At 47.3% G+C, this 8,792-nt stretch overlaps 1 pseudogene; it reads right to left on the reverse strand.

The window, feature by feature from the left end:
• Window positions 1–7,005: 7,005 nt before the first annotated feature.
• On the reverse strand, window positions 7,006–8,309 carry Ppid-ps13 (peptidylprolyl isomerase D, pseudogene 13; annotated as a pseudogene).
• Between the last annotated feature and the right edge of the window lie 483 nt (window positions 8,310–8,792).

Here is an 8,792-nt window from a genome sequence, read left to right on the forward strand (position 1 = left end):
ACAGCAGTGGATGTTCAGTGGATCAACCTGAGCTTAGAGCGCTACAGTGTAGGCTCACCTGTGACACCATGACTTCTCTAAACCCTCACCCACTTCTCGAAACCCTCTGAAACTGAGTGGGAAAAGACTCTGTCAGACGCCTGCAGAGAAGGCTCAGTGGTTATTAATGCCTGCTACTTGTCAGTACTTAAGTTCAATTCCCAACACCTGCATGGCAGTTCATAACCATCTGAAACACCAGGGGGACCTGTGACCCTCCCACAACACCGATGAATGCACATTTTAAACATGATTTTCCAGCCAATGAATTTCAGGAGAGCCATTCTCTGCAGGCCAAGCACTGATTGGAAAGCCCTAGACCATCTTCAATATGGTGGGGGAGAAGGAGGCTGAGGAGTCCCTCCTTCTTTAGAAAGACTCCCACATCAAAACTAAACTGTCTACCCACACTCCCTCCATCACGACTTCTTTTCCCTGCACAGTAACATTTTGTCAGCATCTACTGCTCTCGCTCAGAGCCTGAATGTCCCTGGATTCCCTGTCTTGCCATCTTCTGTGGCAGCCAGAGGATCCCGCACTGGAAGCCAGCCTGCTCTACAGAGTGAGTCCAGGACAGCCCCCTGCCCTGCCTGCACACCTAAGCAGTGAGTTTCCCTAGTGCTGTCTGTCTGCAGAGAAACATTGGCCGTCAGCCCCCTGCAGGAACCACAGTAAAGACAACAGTAGGTGTCCAGGCCCCTCCAACAGGAACTGTCTCCATTCCCTTCCACATCCTGTGCACACTCCAAGCTCCAAGATGGCCTCAGTACCTCAGCCTCTGGACAAACCCTTCTTCTCTTTAGGAGTTCACCTTGGGTGGGCTGTAGCATTAGTGCCTGGAACCCACTCTCAACAGAAGGTACAAGGTGGGGTCAGCCCCCCACTACATCCAAGGGATTCTAGGAAAGGAGGTGAAAAGAAGTGTTCCCTAGACCTCACTCCACACATTTCTATTCATGCTTCTCCAGGCTTCTCCCAACTTTACCTTCTCTGGAAGGCTGTTTTCTAAATTGTTACTCCCTAAAAGTCCCATGATTAATCTTGTTCTTGTCTGCTAGGAAATCATGTCACAGGAATAGAGTAGAATTGTATTGTCTTTCCAGTTCATTTCTTTTGACCCCCAAGATCCCAGGAAACACAAGGTCTAAGCTTTCCTTCACATCTTGGATTCTCCATCCTCCCAGCAGGTGCTCAGGTCAGTCAGTCACCATTGGAAGAAGCTGAAGTGTCCCCTTAGCCTCTGAACAGGTCCCCATCAGCACTCAGCAGCCAGACAGAACCTTGGCACCTGTGGTTTTTGCATTGCTATAGAGGTGCAGTGAGATCCTCTCAGCACAGGTATGGAGGAAAAAGTCTCAGAGAGTCTGACCAGTTCAGTCTTCACTGTCTTCCAGGCACAGCCTCGCTGCTCTAGAATGGCAGAGTGAGCTGTCCAGTCTAGATTGAAGACTACAGCCAATGATTTTTTATATCCACCAGAGACTCCGCCAATCATTAAAATTGAACAGCTTTTATTTTGGGACAGAGATTACAGATTCAGGATAGTTCCCATGACAAAAGGGGATGGGACAGTGGTATACAAAATCAATAAATTAATTCAAAGGACAAATGACAGGATGGGATGGGCAGTCATTCCATGGTCTTTGGCTTCCTCCAAGAAAGAGGTTTGTGTGTGACGTAGCTCAAATGGTTGCATATCGAGTCCCTCTCCTCTGGCCTGTAGGGCGCTCAGGCCTAAGACTGTAGGGAGGAGGTGGTTCTGTGCGTGTTGAGTTCAGGACAACCTGCAGGAGAAGAGGCACATTTGCTTTATTTGGAGTCTGCTTATAAAAAGGACAAATGTCGTTGGCAGAGCCCTTCCCAGTCCATAGTCCCTCAGCCTGCAAAGCATTATTTCAGCAGGTTGGACAGCCAGCTATGAAACACATTAGGTATGGGGACAGAAAGTCCCACCTGACTGTAGGTTGGTAGGGGATCCAAGGAGGTGACCCAAATGCTCTCTAGGGGCGCGATGGAGGGTGCATCTGGAGGAGTCTGATGATCAGCTGCTCTGGGGTCATGGTGTAGTCGTTTGCACTTGGACATCACAAGGCCACAGATGCACAGGAGGACGATAATGACCAATAAGGTGATGAACACGATCCTAGGGAGGTGGGCATAGTATTGTCATAAGTGCCGAGGCCATGCTCCCTTGCTCAACCTCCTCCCTCCCTCACCCTCACCCTCTCTCTGGTGAACCCAGCCCTCAGTGAATGATGCCCTGGAGGGGTGAACCTGTGCTTACTTGAGGGGGTCATTTTCAGGATCCAAGATCTTGCTTTCCTGACAGCATTCATTCCCACAGCATCCGAATCCTTTGGGGCAGTGTCTAGTCAGGACGAACAAGCATGGGGAGATACTGATGACATCGCAGCCTCAAAGCAAAGCGTCCCTGCTTTCCTAGACACCTAGGCCCTCAAGTGCAAGTCACCCTTAGTGTGTGGGGGTACAGATCCCTCTGGGGCTCCCTGGGAGGGATTGGGGTATGGACCTGAGACCTGGGTTCACAGTTCTCCATGGCAGTAGTGTGCCCTTGTTCCTCAGGCAGACTGGTCTGCTGAGGATCTTACACAGGAGGCAGGAGTGCGATACTGACCATTTGTCTCCCCCCTCCCACCTATGGAAGGTTGGGAATTAGCAAGAGTTACAGACCTGCAGATCCCATGGTTGGGTAAGGTGACAGGGGCTGTGGTTTCAGCAAAGTGATTGTAATTAGGTGTCTGTCACCTTATCCAGGGCCGAATCTGAGCACACACCTGACCCCCTTGCCTTTACTGACATCATCGACAACATCCCATACTTACAGGTCTTCACAGTTATTCACAGTCTGTGGGAGGAAAAAGACAGAGGTCAGAGGTCAAAGCCTGGGAGTTGGGTCTGGGATATTAGAGTGCTTGTTCAGCATGGCAATAGTACTTGCTATTTAGTACAGAACTCAAGAGAAGGCTGGACTCTCCATGGCTGCACAGGCAAGGTGTGGCCATATAGGAAACAAGAAACTATGTCTCAATAAGAACTAAAGCTAGATATAGTATATCCTTTCAGACAGGCCCTCCCTCCAACTACCATGTCCAGGTTCAAAAACAGAAGCCTACCTCTGCCTACCCAAGTGCTAGGCTTGAAATCTTGACTTAGCAAGGGAGCCCCCTAACAAGTTTGTATTGACACAGGCAAGGGTCTCCTGGCTTGTCCTGGCTAGCCTGGAATTCAGAGATCTACTTGTCTCTGCCTCCATCTTCTGGATTAAAGATGGTCACCCTAACACTGGCTCCCTCTTGGAAATTGTCCTATGAAGCTTCCCATAGTGGATCCTTAGATTCAGAGACTCCCAGAAAGCAACCTAAGCACCCAGTTGCACCTACACCCTTGACTCACTGTCATCAGTCGACACCACTCTGGGAGTTCACTAAACACACTCATGTCCTATCCATCCTCAGGTCCCCATTGCAAACCCTTGCCCTGTATCCTTGAGTATTTTGAGACGCTCAGGGTCTCGATACAGAATCCCATGCTGTCATTAGCAGTACTGTGTAAGCTCTTAATTAGAACTCTCTTCCTCCAGGTATTAAGGCATTGCCCTCTCTGGCTACTTCACTTCAAACCATCACCATGTGTGGTGGTGCATGCCTCCAATCTGAGAACTCCACAGTTTCTAGGTTAGCTACCCTTGCCAACCAATGAAGACTAGGAAGGCAGCTTGGCTTTTCTAATGATCCTTACAGTAGCCTTTCTCTTGTTAAAGAGAAGAGGAAAGGACAGGTGACAGTCACACCTGGGTCATCTACTCTCCATGTTCACAGTCCCTGTGTTCTTTGGTAAGGATGGGTACAGTATGCTGAAGACACAAGGGCCCAGGAACTCATACACATGCTCCTTTCTCTCGCTCTCTCCCTCCCTCCCTCCCCGTCTCTCCCTCCTCCTCCCTCCTACTCCATTCTTACATTCTTCTCTCTCTCTCTCTCTCTCTCTCTCTCTCTCTCTCTCTCTCTCTCTCTTCTCTCCTCTCTCCCCACTTGTGCAAATAACACTGTCTTGTCTTGGACTGTATTTTTTTCAAGTCAAGGTTTCTCTGTGCACCCCTGGCTGTCCTGGAACAGGCTCTGTAGACCAAGCTGGCCTAGGAGTCAGATCCACCTGCCTCGGCCTCCCCAGTGCAGGGAATAAAGGTGTGTGCTGCTGACACCACTGGGCTCCTCTGCTAACTACATTTAAACAGCACTTAAGGCAGGCATGGTAGACCCAGCCTCTCACTCCTTTTAATTCAAATGGTGAGATACCAATGCAGATCTGTGGTGAATTCACAGTTAATACAATCTACATAGTGTCAGCCTGTGTCAAAAAAAAATGACAGGTTTAATAATCTGTATCCAGATTATTCCCTGACCCACCTTAACCATGTGGTCAGATCAGGATGGTTGGGAGCCGGAATATTAGTAAACATGGATTTATCAGATCTGATTGGTGTTTTGACAACACTTGTAATTGGATCTGCAGAGAGGGTCAAAAAGGATGGGGAGGTCCCAGATGGGAAGCGTCTTGAACCTGGGTTCACTCATACGTGGCCTTGGATGGAGAATTAGGGGCTTCAAACAGCCAATGAGCACTGTTCTGGGGAGCTGACCTGGGAAGTCACTTACCTCAGGCCCACCACCCAGAATATTATCAACCAAGATTGTAAATTTGATCCCAGTACTCCAGAGGCAGAGGCAGAGTTGAGGCCATCCTGGACTAACGAGTTCTAGTATATCCTCAGCTAGAGGAACCATGTCTCAAAAAACAAAAGAAACCAAAAGATTGTAGGTTTAGAAGGCTTCTTCTGACCACTTCTCAGGAAAACCTGCCAACCCAAGTCACTTAAAGAGTTTGAAGAGAAAGAGAGCTCCAATCCTGCCTCCCTGAGATCACAGCAGGAGGTCACCCAGCCTAGGAAGCCATGTTGACTGTGTGATCAAATTCAAACTAATTAGAGAAGTGAGAGAACCTCCACCTCCCTGGTACACAAGCAGATAAGTCAGAGTGAACCAATAAACTACATCCCAAGGTCACCAGCCATGCAGGGTCAGGGAAGCAGAGACACCTAATCCAGACAAGCAAGACCTCAGGATCCTCAGCCTGACTCAGAGTCATGCAAAGGCTAAACCGGGGGTCAGAGCCCCTATTCAGGGCTGTGGTTGGAGCCAGTTCCCAGTTAACAACACAGTCCTGCCCAAAATAGGGGCCCAGGTTTACCCAGGGCCTCCTTGTGGACCCTACTTCCACTTTCCCCAAACAGAGTAGGAAGGAAGTTACCAATGCCTGTGGTTAAGGGAATTCCTGTCCAGATAAAGCTGGGACAGGGCTCCAAGGCAAGCCTCTGCCCCCAAAGAGTCCTCCAAAGTCACAGAGTCCTGCTTACCTCATTGGAGCTTACTCCTTGCAATCCGAATAGTGTTCCGAAGATCATGGTGAGTGCTCCTGGGACCCAGGATTCCTGCATCCTGTCAGGAGGGCCAATGAGCTTAGATATGTAAGGACCCAGGAACTTGGCAAGACCTTACCAACTTCTCTCCACCTATGGGGGCCAGCAGTGGTGTTGGGCTGGACCAGATCTTAGAGCCTAGCCAGAGCTCAGGGAAGAGAAGTAGAGAGGAGCTGGCCTTGTTGAGTTTGAGGATGGAGGAATTGGGAGGTTAGCAGAGTTTGATTTACCAACTTGGTGAGTTGGATGGAGCAGAGCACTCTAGAACTTAGTCTGTTGTTCTGTGCTTAAATAGTGTTTAGAGCAGGGCAAGACCACACACCTTTAATCCCATCTCTAAGCAGGCACAGCTCTGTGAGTTCAAAACTACAAATATTGGATCCGGGACAGCCAGGGTTAAATTTCAAAAGCCCAGTGCTGTTAGCACAAGCCTTTAATTCCCCAGCACTCAGGACAGAAAGAGGTGGATCTCTGAGGCTAGCCTGGGCTACGGAGGGGATTCCAGGATAGCCAAGACTTCACACAGAAACCCTTTGGGTGTCAGGAGGGGAAATGTCTGGGGAGGTGACTCAGGGGTTAGGAGCAGCTGTCCTTGGACCTGGATTCTGTGTCCAGCATCTTCATAGAAGATGGCTCATAATCATCTGAAAGTCTACTTTTAGATCATCCCATCTTCTGAACTCTGAGGGCATCATGCATGCATATGGTGTACATACATGAGGCCAATCAATACTCATAGAAATAAAAATGACATAAATATACCTTAAACAAAACAAACCTTGAAGGCCAGTCAGGTGATTCAGTGGGGAAATGTCCTTACTTCCAGGCCCAAAAACCTGAATTTTTCTTTTGTTTTGCTCCTTGAGACAGGGTCTCCCTTAAAAGCCCTGGCTGTCCTGGAACTCACTACTTACACCAGTCAATCCTCCAACTCACAGAGATCCCCCTGCCTCTGCCTACTCTATATAGAGATTAAGACATGTTCCACCCCATCTAACTTTGGAAAACTGAATTTTATCTCTGGGCCCCTTCTAGTGGAATGAGAAATTCAAGTCCATGCCCTTGCCTGCAAACACACACACACACACACACACACACACACACACACACACACACACAAACACACACACACACAGAGAGAGAGAGAGAGAGAGAGAGAGAGAGAGAGAGAGAGAGAGAGAATGAGAACAAGGAGGGAGAGGGAGAGAGCTTGTGAGAGTGTATGGAAATCAATAAGTGTAATTAAAATATTTTTTATTATTGTTTTAGTTTGTCAAGTCAGGGTTTCTCTGTGTAGCCCTTGCTGTCCTAGAACTCACTGTGTATGCCAGGCTGGCCTTCTACTCAAGATCCACCTATGTCTGTATCCAGAGTACTGGGATTAAATGTGTGTGCCTCAAACTTCTGATATAAAATACCCTTTTTTTTAAATGAGATTCACTGTAATTCATAGCTTTATTAAGAAGGAACCGATGTCAGCGCTGCTATGTAAACAATGACAAAGGTCAAGAAAAACACATCAGGGATTATGTAGACAGTAATATACATTGTCCTTTATATAATCAATGTATAATAGTTAAGGAAACTTTAATCCTTATTAAGCAAACATTTTTGCATACACTGCCTTCTCTTTATCTTCCTGTGCCTTTATCATTTGTTTGACTAAGCAATTCTGCCTGGACAGCTTTATCTCCTGGGCTATCTCCTGCGCCTTCTTAAGATCAGCCAATGCTTGATCATATTCGTTCAATCCTCGCCATCCTTGCGCTCTTCGGGATAGCGCTTTAGTGTTTGAAGGGTCCATTTCAAGAGCCTCCAAGCAACTGTCAATCGCCCCCTGCCAATTTGACATCTTCAATTCACAAGCACCAATATTCAGCCGCACATGACTTAAGGCTCTAGGTTACAGTCTGGCTAGATCTGCTTTCTCAATAACAGCCTTTGAACTATCCACGTACCTAAAACCTTTGCATATTTTTTAATAGCCATCTCCCAGTGTTGAGACTTGAAAAAAGTATTTCCAATGTTTTTTAAGTCTTCGAATATTAATAAAATTTTATCTACATCCTTTAAGTCTATGTCTGAATCCTCGGGGAAATCTGGATGACAGTCACCAGAGCCGTCTTTGGGGAATATTCCCCAGTCATCCCCTTCCTTCAATTCTCCACATTCTGCAATAACACACAGTTTGGCAGGTTCTTCACCATTCACTTCTCCATTTTCAAGCATCCTTGCCACACTGAGTCCTTTCATTACTTGACCAAATACCACACGTTTCCCATCCACATGAGGAGTTGGGCCTGTTGTGATAAAGAACTGAGAACCATTTGTATTGGGGCCAGCATTTGCCACGCTCAGCAAACCCTCCCGATCATGCTTATAATGAAAATTCTCATCTTCAAATTTTTCACCATAAATACTTTCTCCACCTGTCCCATTCTGATTTGAGAAGTCTCCACCCTGAATCATAAACTTCTTAATAATTCGGTGGAAAGGACATCCTTTAAAATGCAGAGGTTTCCCAGCTGTCCATCCAGTGCCCTTTTCTCCTGTACGCAATGCACGAAAATTTTCTGCAGTTTTAGGAACAATATCTGCAAACAATTCTAAAACAATTCGTCCAACTCACTCCCCGCCGATGTCCACGTCAAAGAAGACTCTCGGGTTCTTGGAATTGGAGGGCTTGGCTGCTGGGGATGGGTGGGACGTCTTCACTGCAGGCGCTGGAAAGCCGGACACAAGTGCCTGGTGCACGAGAGGGGCTCAAACTCTATCACACGCCTACGTTACATAAAATACCTTTTAAGTAAGAAATTTAAATTCAGTCCAAGAAGTAGTGACATACACATTTAATCCTTGAACTTTCGAGGCAGAGACAAGTAGATGTTTGAGTTCAATGCCAGCCTGGTCTACAGAGTGACTTCCAGGACAACCAAGGCTACTCAGAGAAATCCTGTTTCAATAAAATCAAAGTAAAGGAAAAAAATTGGAGAGATCCTCTCAACACTGGAGGGTGCAGTCCTTGCCAGACACAAGGGAAATATGGTAAGGGAGGGAGGCAGAGATTGTGGGAAAGGCAGGCCAGGGCACACAAAGGATAATGTGGTATATGTCACATAAAAGGTGCCATTCCTTTGTGCTTTGTCCAACAGAGGAGGAAAAGACCCTGAGTTGGGGAGGAAACCCATTGGCACAGCATTCCCCACAGTACTGGGATGTTAGTGTTCCCTCTGTTTTGCAATTTATGGGGGAGATG

The sequence above is a fragment of the Rattus norvegicus genome, chromosome 10 (assembly GCF_036323735.1).
Source record: "Rattus norvegicus strain BN/NHsdMcwi chromosome 10, GRCr8, whole genome shotgun sequence".
Taxonomy (NCBI): Eukaryota; Metazoa; Chordata; class Mammalia; order Rodentia; family Muridae; genus Rattus; species Rattus norvegicus.